The following is a 14477-nucleotide window of genomic DNA, read 5'->3' on the forward strand; positions in this document are numbered from 1 at the left end:
TTTAGTTTTTCAAAAGAACATTAAAATTAAGAAGACATCAGTTACACAGCCCCCACCCCCAAAAATGAGAAAAGACCCCAACAACTAAAATAAAAAATGAAAACAGTGACTTACATTATGACCTTTCAAAAATGAAAGGATTATAAAAGAAAACAGGCTGGAAGGAGATAAATCACAAGGTGGAACTGTAACCTATAGCATCCTTTGGGATTTGCTCTATACCTGCTCATTGAATTTTTTAATCACATTTTTTATTATGGTTGTTCACATACCATACAATTATCCAAAGATCCAAAGTGTAAATCGCCCCTGGTACCATCAAAAGTTTGTGAAACTAAATAAAGACAAAAAAAGGAAAGGAAACTCAAATCCTTCCATATCCCTAACCACCTCTCTTGATTGGTGACTCATAGTATTGGCATAGTACATTTGTCACTATTTATGAAAGAATGTTAAAATACTATGAGCTGCAGTATACGGTTTGCAATAGGTATATTTTTCCCTATATGACCCTCTATTATTAACTTCTAGTTATAGTGTCTTACATTTGTTCTAGTTCATGAAAGAGATTTCTAATATTTGTACAGTTAATCACAGACATTGCCCACCACAAGGTTCACTGTTTTATACATTCCCACCTTTTAACCTCCAACTTTACTTCTGGTGGCACACATGACTTTGAGCTTCCCCTTTCCACCACATTCACACACCATTCTGCACTGTTAATTATTCTTACAATGTGCTACTCTCACCTCTGTTCATTTCCAAACATTTAAGTTCAACCCAGTAGAAAATTCTGCTCATAATAAGCAACTGCACCCCATTCTTTGGCCTCATTCTATATCCTGGTAACTTATATTTCATACCTATTAGTTTACATATTATAATTAGTCCCTGTCAGTGAGACCCTGCAATATTTGTCCTTATGTGTCTGACTTATTTCACTCAGTATATTGCCCTCAAGGTTTCTTCTCAACACATGTTTTTAAGATGGTTTTGTTCACACACCACATCTTCTATCCTAACTAAACAATTGATGGTTTCCTGTATAGTCACTTATTTATGTATTCACCACCCTCACCACTATCTATATAAGGACATCTCCATTTCTTCCACAAAGCAGGAAGAAGAGTCAAAGAAGGTAGAGAGGCAAAAGAAACAGAAAAAAGAAAGAGAAAAAAAACATGACAGCTAGGAAGCAGCAAATGGAAAGATAGCATTAAACTAAAGTAGAATAAAGAGTCAGATAACATTGCCAATGCCAAGTCACATACCCCTCCTTTAGGCTCCCTCTTACATGCATTTACCTTGATATAGTGTCTTTGTTACATTAAAGGAAGTATAATACAATGCTTCTGTTAATTATAGTCTCCAGTTTACATTGATTGCATTTTTCCTCAATACCTCCCTATGTTTAACACCTTGCAAAGTTGACATTCATTTGTTCTCCCTCATGAAAAAACATATTTCTACATTTTATTACAATTGTTGAGCACCCTAGGTTTCACTAAGTTATATGGTCCAGTCTTTATGTTTCTTCTTTCCATCTGATGTCCCACATGCTCCTAACCTTCCTGATTCAACCATATTCATAGTTGTCTTTGTTCAGTGTACTTAAATTGCTATGCTACCATCACCCAAAATTGTGTTCCAAAACTCTCCCTCCTGTATTTTCCTATCTGTCTGCAGTGCTCCCTTCAGTATTTCCTTAGAGAAGTTATCTTGTTCACAAACTCTCTCATTGTCAGAGAATATTTTGGACTCTCCCTCATATATGAAGGACAGTTTTGCCAGATACAGGATTCTTGGTTGGCAGTTTTTCTCTTTCAGTATCTTAAATATATGATACCACTTCCTTCTTGCCTCCATGGTTTCTGCTGAGAAATCTGCACAGTGTTATTAAGCTTCCTTTGTATGTGATGGATTGCTTTTCTCTTGCTGCTTTCAGAATTCTTTGTCTTTGATGTTTGATAATCTGATTATTAGGTGTCTTGGCATAGGCCTATTCAGATCTATTCTGTTTGAGGTACGCTGCACTTCTTGAATCTGTATTTTTTTAACTGACCCTTCCAAATCTCTCATTCATTTGGAGTTGTAAATCAACAGAATTAGACTACAAATTAATTCATTAGTGTAAACAGTGGAAAATGAGGTCAGGATTATTAGGAGAAGAATAGACAAGGTGTGCCAATTTGAATGTATTACATCCCTCAGAAAAAGCCACTCTATTTGATGCAGTCTTGTGGGGCAGACATTTTAGTGCTGATTGGATTGGAATCCTTTGGGTGTTTCCATGGATATGTGTTCCACCCAGCTGTGGGTGGTGATTCTGGTTGGATGGTTTCCATGGAGGTGTTGCCCCACCCATTCAGGGTGGGTCTAATTTAAATCACTGGAGGCATATAAATGAGCTGACAAATGGAAGGAACTCAGTGTAGCTGTGAGTGACATTTTGGAGAGCAATTGAGAGTGACATTTTGGAGAGCAATTGAGAGTGACATTTTGAAGAGGAGCTACAGCCAAGAGGGACACTTTGAAGAATGCACAGAAGCCGAGAGTAGCTGCAGATGAGAGACAGTTTGAAGATGGCCATTGAAAGCAGACTTCTGCTCCAGAGAAGCTGAGAGGAAACATACCCCAAGAGTAAGTAAGAGTGACTTTTTGAGGAACTGCAGCCCAGAGAGGAATGTCCTGGAAGAAAGCCATTTTGGGGCCAGAGCTCTGGAGCGGACACCAGCCTTCCCAGCTGATGGAGGTTTTCCAGACATCATTGGCAATCCTCCAGTGGGGATACCTGATTATTGATGACTTATCTTGGACACTTTAAGGCCTTAAGACTGTAAATTTATAACCAAGTAAATCCCTTTTATAGGAGCCAATCCATTTCTGGTGTTTTGCATTCTGGCAGCATTAGCAAACTAGAACACAAGGAGATGAATTGATCCATAGTCAGATATACAGGTTGATACCTGAAACTCAAAAAATGTAGGTCATCAACTTTTCCCCTCTCTCTTAATTACATGCCCACAAGCTTTCTTCTGTCAGGTCTGGAAATCTTGTGGGTTTATTTCTACACAGTGTAATTATGTTTCCATATCTGATGCTGTCCAATTTTGAAATGAAATAAACAGTAGGAACTAGTTACATTAGCAAGTGGAGCCACCAAATTACATTCATTAAGGCATTGTTCAATTACAGAGTGCAGAACTCCAGTGGTGCCAGGAAAGTGAAAATTCAGTTTACAATTAAGAATCTGTGGTACTTAATAAATGTACATGCTATTTTAGAAAAATGCATTATTTCCCCTTTTATCAAAGGGAATGTAGATCTCAAAAGGGCTTTGATAAAGAATAATTACACTTTGATGAAAAGAAAGTGAATTCACCTTGATCTAAATTAGGTCAGTAATTATCCAACCTAATGCATTAGAATGATCCTTTGGATTTATAATTATAAACCTTCAGGAGAGACTCAGTGCAATTCTAATGTAAGAGCAAGGTAACAGTGTTTCCCATTTCATTTTTCACAACATACAGCACAAGTCCATCCTACTGAATTACCAGCCTTTTTTTTGTTAACTTTTTATTTTGAAATAATTTCAAACATACAGGACAGTTGCAAAAATAATACAAACCCCATTCAGAGAACCCCAAAATCCCCCCTTCCCCCAGATCCACAAATTTTAACTTTCTATATATCTATTCTCCTGTATCACTCTATCTCCCCCTTTTCTCCCTCTCCATCTCTCCATCCCCCATCTATTTTCTGACAGAGAGCCAGTTGCACACATCATACTCCTTGAACACATAATACTTTGATGTACATTTCCCACAAACAAGGATATTCAGTTATGTAATCATCTTAAGTGCAGGTATCAAGTTCAATAATTTTAACATATATAAAGCTTTATTCTATATTACAATTTTTTTCTTGTCCCAATAATGTCCTTTTTTAATTTTAAATTCAGTTTTATTGAGCTATATTTACATACCATACAATCATCCATGGTGTACAATCAACGGTTCAGAGTACCATCATATAGTTGTGCATCCATCATCTATTTTTGAACATTTTCCTTATACCAGAAAGAATTAGAATAAGAATAAAAAAATAAAAAGAAAAAAGAACACCCAAATCCACCCCCTACCACCCTATTTTTAATTTAGGTTTTGTCCCCATTTTTCTACTCATCCACCCATATGCTGGATAAAGGGAGTGCAATCCACAAGGTTTTCACAATCACACTGTGACCCCTTGTAATCTACATTGTTATACAGTTGTCTTCAAGGGTCAAGTCTACTGGTTTGGAGTTTGGTAGTTTCAGGTATTTACTTCTAGCTATTTCAATACAATAAAACCTAAAAAGTGTTGTCTATATAGTGCATAAGAATGTCTACTAGAGTGACCTCTCAACTCTATTTGAAACCTCTCAGCCACTGAAGCTTTATTTTGTTTCTTTTCACACCCTCCTTTTGGTCAAGAAGATGTTCTCAATCCCATGATGCTGGGTCCAGATTCATCCCTGGGAGTCATATACTGCATTGCCAGGGAGATTTACACCCTTGGGAGTCAGGTCCCATGGAGGAGGGAGGGCAGTGAGATCACCTGCCAAGGTGGCTTTTGTTAGTCTGCTCATTGAAATTTGCCTCGAAGGTCTTCACCTTTCTGCATATATGTTCTATTGCATAATAGGGAAGGGATGGGACTGAGATTGTGGAACTGTAATCCATAACAATTTTGAAAATTACTTATATAATTGCATGTTGAGCTGTACATCAAGAGTTGATACCTTTCTGCATATATGTGTGTTATATTTTACAATAATAGAAATGGCTGAAGTTGTGGAACTATGACACATGACATTCTTTCAAATTTGTTCTCCAACTACTTGTGAAATCATACTTTGAAAGTTATCACTGTTATGTATATATGTTAAAGCTCACAATAAAAAAATTAAAAAATACAAAATACAAAAATACAAAAAAGAATAAAATGAACAACTGTATGCCAAGAAAGTAGATAATCAAGATGAAATGGACAAATTCCTAGAAACACAAATTACCTAAACTGACCTAAAAAGTAATTAAACTCCTGTAACAATTATAGAGATTGAATCAGTAACCAAAAGACCTCACAAGAGAGAAAATTTATGCACCAGATGATTTCACTGTTGAATTCTACCAAGCAGTTAAAGAAGAATTAACACAAAATCTTCTCAAACTCTTCCAAAAAATTGAAGAGGAGGGAACACTCACTAACTCATTCTATGTGGACAGCATCTCCCTCAAACTAAACCAGACAAAGACAGCACAATAGAAGAAAATTATCTACCAATTTCTCTCATGGACAAGAGACCCAAAATTCCTCAGGAAAATATTAGCAAGCCATATCCAAAAGCATATTAAAAGGATTATATACAAAGACTAAGTAGGATTTATCCTAGGGATGCTACAGGGTTTCAACATAAGAAAATAAATGTAATACACATTAATAGAATAACAACAACAAATGCAAACAATACATGATCATCTCCATCACATTAACACAATAACAAAAAAACCCAGAACTCATATCATCTCAATAAACAGAAAAGGATTTTTCAAAATTCAAAACACCTTCATGGGGAAAACCCTTCTAATACTAGGAAGAGAAGGAAACACCCTCAACATGATAAAGGCCATTTATGAAATGCTCACAGCTATCATAATCAATGGTGAAAGACTGAAAGCTTTCCCCATAAGAACACAAACAAGACAAAGGTGCCTACTTTCCTTACTGTTATTTAACACTGTACCAGAAATTCTACCCAGAGCAATTAGGGAAGAAAAAGAAAAGGCATCCAAGTTGAAAAGGGAGAAGTAAAACCATCTCTATTCCCAGATAACATGATCCTATATATGGAAATCCCAAGGCATTCAAAGAAAGCTACTAGGGGTAACAAACGAATTTAGTAAAGTTTCAGGGTAAAAGATCAACATAAGACTCTATTGTGTCTCTGTACTCTAGCAATGAACAATCCAAAATGGAAAGTTAGAAAATAATTCCATATATGATAGCATCTAAAAGAATAAAATATCTAAAAATGAATTTAACCCAGACAAAAAAAACTTGTACACTGAAAATTACAAAACATAGCAGAAAGAAATCAAAGACCAAAATAAATGACAAGATATCCTTTATTTGTGGATTGGAAGACTTAATACATTACTAAGATATCAATACTACCCAAAGTTATCTGCAGATTAAATGCAATCCCTATCAAAATTCCAGCAGTCTTATTTTGCAGAAAAATAGGCAATCTTCAGGTTCATACAGTATTGCAAGTGGCTCCAAATAGCCAAAATATTTTTTAAAAGAAGAATGAAATTGGAAGCTTTACACCCCCAATTTCAAAACACACTACAAAGCTACAGTTATCAAAACAGTGTAGTACTGGTATGGGGATATGCATATAGACCAATGGAATAGAATTGAGAGCCAGAAATAGTCCCACACACATATGGCCAATTGATTTTCAACAAGGATTCCATGTACATGCGATCTGGAAAGAATAATCACTTCAAGAAATGGTGCTGTGATAACTAGATATACACATGCAAAAGAATGAAATTGGACCCCTATCTCTTACCATACACAAAAATTAATTCAAAATGGATCAAGCCCTAAATATGAGCTGAAACCACAAACTCTTAGAAGATAGCATAGGTGGAAACCTACATACACTATATTTGGAATGGATTCTTAGAGATGACACTAAAAGCCCAAGAAATAAAAGTAAAAATAGTTAAATGGGCCATTATCAAAATAAAAACTTTTGTGCATCAGACATTATCAAGAAAGCAAAAAGACAACCCCAAAAATGGGAGAAAATAGTTACAAATCATATATCTTATAAGGGCTTAACATCTGGAATATATAAATAACTCCTACAATTCAGTAACATCCTACAATTCAGTAACATAAAGAAAAACTAAGTAAATGCTGGACAAACACTCAGCAGGTAGACTTACAGCCTCCCCCCCATGTGGCCAATGACTCCCAGGGCTATAAATATCCCTGGCAACATGGGACATGAATCCCAGGGATGAGCCTGGACCCAGCATCATGGGATTGAGAAAGTCTTCTTGAGCAAAAGGGGGAAGAGAAATGAAAGGGAGAAGAGTAATGAAACACTATAAACTTTCAATGGCTGAGAGATTTCAAATGGAGCCAAGAGGTCATTCTGGATGGTATTCTTATGCATTATATAGATACCCCTTTTTAGTTTTTAGTGTATTGGAATAGCTAAGAGGAAATAACTGAAACCATTGGACTGCAACCCAGTAACCTTGATTCTTGAGGGTTATTGTATAACTTTGTAGCTTACACAGTGTGACTGTGTGATTATAAAAATCTTGTAGTTTACACTACCTTTATCCAGTGTATGGAAAGATGAGTAGAAAAATGGGAACAAAAAGTAAATGAATAATAGAGGGGGTGGGGGTGGGATGTTTTGGGTATTCTCCTTTACTTGTATTTTTTTCTTATTTTTATTTGTTTGGAGTACTGAAAATGTTCAAAAATTGATTTTGGTGATGCATGAACAACTACAGGATGATACTGTGAACAACTGATTGTACACTGTGGATGATTGTAGGGTATGTGAATATATCTCAATAAAATTGAATTGGGAAAAAAAATGCATAAAGGGCTTGAACAGGCATTTCTCCAGAGAAGGCACATAAATGGCCAAAATGCTCATGAAAAGATGTTCAACACCATCAGCTATGAGGGAAATGCAAATGAAAACAAAAATGAGATACCACTTCATACTCACTAGGATAAGTATTTCTTTAATGGAAAATAGTGTGTTGGTGAGAATGTGGAGAAATTAGAATCCACATACATTGTTGATGGGAATGTGAAATGGTGTGCCCACAAAAAGTTAAACATAGAATGATCATATGACCCAGCAATTCCATTCCCAGGTATATACCCAGAGGAATTGAAAACAGGGACTCAAACAGATACTTGTGCACTAGTGTTCACAGTTGAATTATTCACAGTAGCCAAAGATGAAAACAACCCAAGTGTCCATCAAGAGTGAATAGATAATTGAGGTGTTGTATATACGTCCCATGGAATATCATTCAGCCACAAGGAAGCTGCAAGTTCTTATGTAAGCTACAACATGGATGAAGCTTGAAATCATTATTGTGTGAAATAAGCATGGCACATAAGGAAACATAATATATGATTCCAGTTATATATCCAGAAGTAGCAAGTTTTTAGGGACAAAAAGTAGATTAGAGGCTACCCAGAGATGAGGAGGGGAAGAAGTTGCAGTTTTTGTTTGGTAGGTAGAGTTTTTGTAAATTTTAGAAATTTTGAAACTAAATAATAAAATCCAAACCAAACTCAACTACAGACTAAGATAGACTCCATCTCCCACATCAAAAGCCTAGAAGAAGAGTGCCATTTGTGAAACATAAATCTATTCTTCTCACATTTTACCATCCTACAGAATATGTCTGGCTTTTGGCCAAATATTACCACCCCCCCAAAAAAAAAAAAACAAAAAAAACACACAAGAGAATAAAAAAAACATCATCAAGAAAGAAATGGTCAACAAAACTAAACTCAGATACCAAACCCAAATTTTAGGACTATCCAGCAAGGAAATTAAATTAAGTATAAATTATGTTAAAGGCTTTAGTGGGAAAGGTGGAAACAGCAACAAGAAAGTAGAAATGTAGGAAAAGACAACTCCTTCTCTCTCCTTCAACATGACAGAGATGAAAAATGCCTTCTATGGTCCCATCTGGAACCTCAATTCAGCCATGGAAAGAATCAGCAAAGATAGGTCAATAGAAGTTATCCACACTGAAATACAAAGAGAAAAAGTAAAATGAAACAGAACAGGACTTCCAAGTGCTGTGAGACAGATCAAATGTCCTAGCAAATGTGTAATTGGGATCCCAGAAGGAGAAGAGCAAGAACAGAACAGAATCAATATTTGGAGATGGCTTAGAAATTTCCAAAAGTAATAAAATACATTAAACTACAGATTAAAGAAACTCAGACCCACCAAGCAGGATAAACATCAAATGTGCGCGCACACACACACACACACCTAAACATACCTTCAAACTGCTGACATGACATATAGATAAATAAGGATCAGGATTACAGTAGACTCTTGTGAGAAACTATGCAAATTAGAAGATAATCTTTCAAGAGATTAAAGGAAAACCACTCTAATCTAGAAAAATTCTTTCAAGAATATAGGAAAAATGAAGACTTTTCAGAAAAACAAAACCTTTTAATAAAGAAAGGTTAGAAAAAACCCAGCAGATTCACACAAGTTAAGTTAAACTAGTTCTACAGGCAAAGGAATTATACCATTCCAAAAATTGGATCCACCAAAGAAATGAAGAGCACAGGAAATGAGGAAAATGAGGTGGAAAATAAAACTCCCACTTATTCCTTTTTAACCACTCTAAAAGATTATCAGTTGTCTAAAGAAAACCATGGCAGTGCATAGTGCATTATGGCATAAGTGAAAGTCAAAAGTATGACAATAAGAGCACAAAGGATGGGAGTGAGGACTTGGCCACATACTGTTTGTATGGCTCTTACACTACACATGGCTTGGTACAATGTTCTTTGAAGACAGAGTAGATGTGTATTGCAAACCCTTGGGTAACCACTAGAAAATAAAAAAAATAAATATTGGTAAACTGACAGAGTCATTATGCAGATTGGGTTCCCTGAACATAGCATCTGCCACAAATGCCCAATAAACAGAACTTGGACTCTAAGCTGCTTGATTACCCCCTATCCATCTTAGGATAAGAGGGAAAGGATTATAGCAAGTGAAGGCCTTTTTTGGGTACAGCCCTGCTGCTCTGCCTCCTTGGAGCCTGAACAAAAAAGAAAAATCAATAATGCCGATATTGTTTATAGTTAACATTTTGATATTTTTTTCATCACGGATTTTCTAGCATTAAGTTCAGTTTTTTAAAATACTGCATCAAAATGTTACTTATCTTGATTACTGAGTTTTCAATGCCTCTCTCATCTCACCCTAGTCCCAGCCCTGTTGGGGAGAAAAAGCATTCAGGCAAACCTGATCTGAGCCCTGTGGATCCAGGCTGCAGGGAGCGTGGGCTCCCACCTGCTGTCATTGCTCTGAGGGGTGAGGCTGGAGCCCAGGGTTTTGAAGGAGGAATTTCCTAGGGGAGACTGGACCCTAACCCAAGGGACAGGCATTGTGGGCCTTGGTATCCCTTGAATAATCTGCCTTCAACTGGAGGCACAGGCTCATCTGACACTCTGAGCAGGTTTGTAAGTCTGAATAGCTCCTGTTACATCAAGAAAAAGGGCCATTCCTAACTACCTCACTTCCAGTGTGTTGGGGCTATTTTTTCTAATCCCTGCTCCCACCCCTCTCTGCCTTCTATGGACACTCTCTGGTCCTGAAGAAAGGACTGACTAAACCACTCTCTCAAGCTCCTGTTTTTGTCCTCTCTGTCCTTCATGGACCACTACCAAAGAAATAAGAAACTCTCTCTTCTTTCTATGTTCCAGCAAATGGTCCAGAAGGACTGGTGCCCAACTAATATGCAAATACATATTGGAAAAATCTCCCCAAGAGGCACCACTCCAGAGGCTATTGAGAAGGCCTCATGGTGGGCAGCTGGGTAAGGGGCTTCCTCAAGGGAAACCCCATGAACTTAATTCCATGCAGTAGAGAGTTGGATCCATTAGGAGGCAAGTCTAGATAGTCTTTGAGTCTCCAACAGATCAGGAGTCTAAAAAACTGTGTCCCACTAAGTGTGGGGGAAAGTGCAGGAATAGGCCTATAGTTTCTACAGAGAAAAAGGAAAGCAAGGGAACTCCCCCTACCAGATTTGAATGTGTTAACAAAGTGATAATGACCACCATCACCTCAAATGACTCAAACCAGTGAGACAGATCCCATCATTATCCCCTGTTTTCAGAAGACAGAAGGTACAGAGAGGATCAGTAAATTGTCCAAGGACACAGAGCTGATAAGTAATTGAGCAGAGAGTCAACCCCAGATCTAGTCTGAATTCAGGTGAAAATAGAAAATTCAGAAGTAGGTGCAAATATGTTTAAGATGTGCTAACAATGGCATTTCACCTTAGAGAGCTTGCAGAGGAGAAAGAGCCTATGCTTACACTGGGTGCTGGTTAAACACATGTGGGCAATACCTTTTGTTGGTATACCAAGCTCCATTAGATATGAAGGTTATAAAGCATTGTCCTGCTTTAACATACTTATAATTTGACTTCTGAGAAAATGGGAGAGTGGGTGAGTCAGAGTGGGCTTCTCCTCCTTGAAGGAAAGTAGATAGGGGCCAGAGGATGCCCGGGCCCACAGATTCAGGGTGTCACCAGCCACTGAGGGACCCCTACAGTACATGGTGGGGACATGTGCATGGACCCACCCCTCCCACAGTCCTGGTTTACTTGGCAAATCTTCCATGGGCCCCATGGAGTATTTTCAGATTTTCCTTGAACTACTGCTGAAATGTTTATCTTCCTACCTAATTCTGTGGAATAAATTAAGCCATGAAGTCAGAAGTCTTTCTTCCACACTTTAGAAGCCAATGCAAAGTCTCCATCTCTCAACGTTAGAACTTCTTCCCTGCTTCCTGTGGCTAACAAACAGCCTTTGATTTGCTCTCCAAAACTGCAAGCTCCACAAGAGGAGACGCTGGAATTCACTATAAGGCTTACCATTCACGTTTTCACTAGAAACCATTCACTAGAAACCATTCACGTTTTCAGCGCTTCAAATCCTTCCAGGATTTGAGCAGTTTGGTAATTCTCCAAAAATTATTTAACCCCGGTCATGGAGAACTGCCAATGCACCCTCGGGATCCCCAAGTCTCACTCTCTTCCTCTCCACTGTGCAGTTTGCCAGCAGGCCCAGGGTCACGGTGAGGTCGGGCCTGCAGGGGGTCAGGGCAAAAGTCAAAAGCGCTAAGGACTTCCCTGCAGTTCCCCAGATCAGGAAGTCACTGCCACTTGGCGCCCTCCAACTCCTTGATCAGGGATATCGGGTGGAAGAACAAGTATCCCCAGAAGAGCCTCTGCTCAGACCCATCCGGCCCCATCCTTGGGGTCTGGGTTTACGAGGTGTCGCCTCCCCCATCTGGAGGTGGGGCCTGGGGTAGAGAGCAGTGGGTGCCAGGGGCTAAGGATAGAGGATTACCTACCCCAGGCCCCTCTGCAACTAGCGTCTCCAGAGCCAGCCTTGGCTCCCAGAGTAACTTGGGGCCAAGGGAGTGGGTATTGTCCAAGGCTCATCACTTCCTCCAGGCACCTGCTGCTGAGATGAGGGTTCTGGTGCTCCCCGCCCTCCTTACCGCGGTTGAGGATGTCGGCACTTCCGTTCAACTCAGGGTGCTAAGGAAGCAGCTTCCAGCTGCAGGATCCTTAACTAGGAGGACTCCAAGGGTTCGCAGGGTGGGGACGCAGAGAGGGCGCCATGTCCAGGGGCCCCGGTTTGAAGCGGCCGACCCCTTCCAGAGGGAAACCCAACTCCACCAGCTCGGCAAACTGCCAAGTGCATCCCCAGCGCCAAAGCCCCTCCCAGCACCGGAAGCCCTAGGACCCGAGCCGAGGGGCGGGGTCGGCCCTCTTCTCGCGCCTGACTGGAGCACAGGCGTGGCCCACACGGTAGCACCTGCGACCCCGCGACCCTGCTGGTGGAACTACTTTGGCACCCAGGCCTCCACCGACGGCGCAAAGGCTCGTAGGCGGCGGAAATGGCGGCGGGGAGTAGCCAAGACCGGGAGACCCTGGTGAGTATGGACACAGGCAGCAGTGTGTGTGTGTGTGTGTCTGTGTGTGTGTGTGTGTCTGTGTGTTGCCGGGGCGGGGCGGCCGACTTAGCACCCAGAGATGGGAGCGCCCAGGCCGGGTGCAGCAGGGAGTGCACGGGCCTGCTGAGCCACCGGCGAGCCCCAAGTATTGGGGTGCCGGGCGGGTGGAGGTCCTCTCTGCGAATGCTCCCAGGAAGTTTCCCCTACTCTATCCCCCCCATAAATACCCAAGTCAAAACCAGGGCGGCCCCAGATTAATCCATTTCTGGTCTTAAATTCCGGGTTCCTGGTGAGACTGCCCACCTGCAGTGTAGGTCTGGCCTCCAGCTTTGTCTCCTCATCCCTCCCTCTAGCAGCTCCCAAGTGTCTGGTGGGGAGGAGTCTGTGCTGAAGGAAACAGGGTCCTGAGGAGCCCTCCCTGCAGTGGGAGGCCCTGGAAATTGTTCCTTTGAGGAGGGGGCCTGGGGTCTTCCAAACTTTTCTTGAAGTCCAGAGACTTCCGTAGTCAGTGGAATGCTGTTACCAGACCAAGGCAATGGATTCTTTTACCCTATGTGCTCAAATGACCAATTCCTGAGACACTGGGGTTTCAAAGAGATGAAGACTTTTATTGCTAGGCAGGAAGCAGAACAGATGGCCTGTTGGTCCAAAATCTGTCTCCCCAAACTGCAGTAATTCTGATAGTTTTAAAGCATGAAAAGATGGGCAGGTTTTAGGATAATGAGTACAGTGGCCCCCAGATTGTGTAATTAGAGGTTATTTAATTATTGAGCTTGTATATAATTGATTACATACTTAGTCACAGAACATGTATAAGAAAATGGCACCCTTAATATGATGATGGGTGTGATTTTTAGTATTATTAGGAGATATAGGTGACTTGTAGGTTAAAGTGTAAGCTACTGTGCATGTCAGGTGGGCCCATTTTGGTTAGATCCAGCTTCCATTACCAAGAGAACTTTAAACTTGTGATGGGTTAGTTCTTGCTGACCCTAGACCCTTCATTAATAAATACTAGGGGCTGTCTTTTGTGGTCATAAGAATTTGGAGTTAAAAAAATAAATGGGTGCAAGTGAAAGTTAGTCACAAGTCTTTTACAATAATAAGGGCACAAGATAAAGGCTATACATTCATTATCAGAGGTCAAGGCAGCTGGATTACTTTTCCCTCTGTCTACTCTAATATACCAGAAAGCAAAAAGCAATATCTATGTAATGATTCAATAATCATCATTAGTCCTTAAATCTTAACCTCTCAGTTACAATGTGTAGACCTGCATGGCTGCCCAAGGGTTGCTGCTAAAAACCCTAGTCAGGGTCTGGGAATTGTTGGGCCAGTAAAGTCTGGGAAGCAGGGCATCTGGAGACTAGTGAGTGTCCCTTGTGGGGGTGAGATGGAGAGGGAAGGAGGAGCAGCAGCAGGGCCTGGAAAGAACCAGCCCAGGAATTCAAAGGGCAGTGTGCAGAGACAGCCAGTTTGGAGAGAAAGAGAAAGAGCAGACCACCCATGGCAGCAGGACAGACAGGGCCTGCCACCTGCCCTCTTTGAACATGCAGGTTCTTGCTGCCTTTTGGAATGCAGTTTGGCACTATCAATGAAAACTCTTGATGTCCATATGAATTTTGTTAATTCTCCACTTTAA

At 40.2% G+C, this 14477-nt stretch overlaps 1 long non-coding RNA gene across 1 annotated transcript in view; it reads right to left on the bottom strand.

Annotated features, from left to right (window-relative positions):
- LOC119520838 overlaps positions 1-12527 on the bottom strand; it is a 72302-nt gene extending 59775 nt beyond the window's left edge. The window contains exon 1 of the long non-coding RNA XR_005214223.1: positions 12377-12527. This is a non-coding gene — a long non-coding RNA (uncharacterized LOC119520838). The remainder of the gene's footprint in view (positions 1-12376) is intronic.
- Positions 12528-14477: the final 1950 nt, after the last annotated feature.

This window comes from Choloepus didactylus, chromosome 26 (assembly GCF_015220235.1).
Source record: "Choloepus didactylus isolate mChoDid1 chromosome 26, mChoDid1.pri, whole genome shotgun sequence".
In the NCBI taxonomy this organism is placed as follows: Eukaryota; Metazoa; Chordata; class Mammalia; order Pilosa; family Megalonychidae; genus Choloepus; species Choloepus didactylus.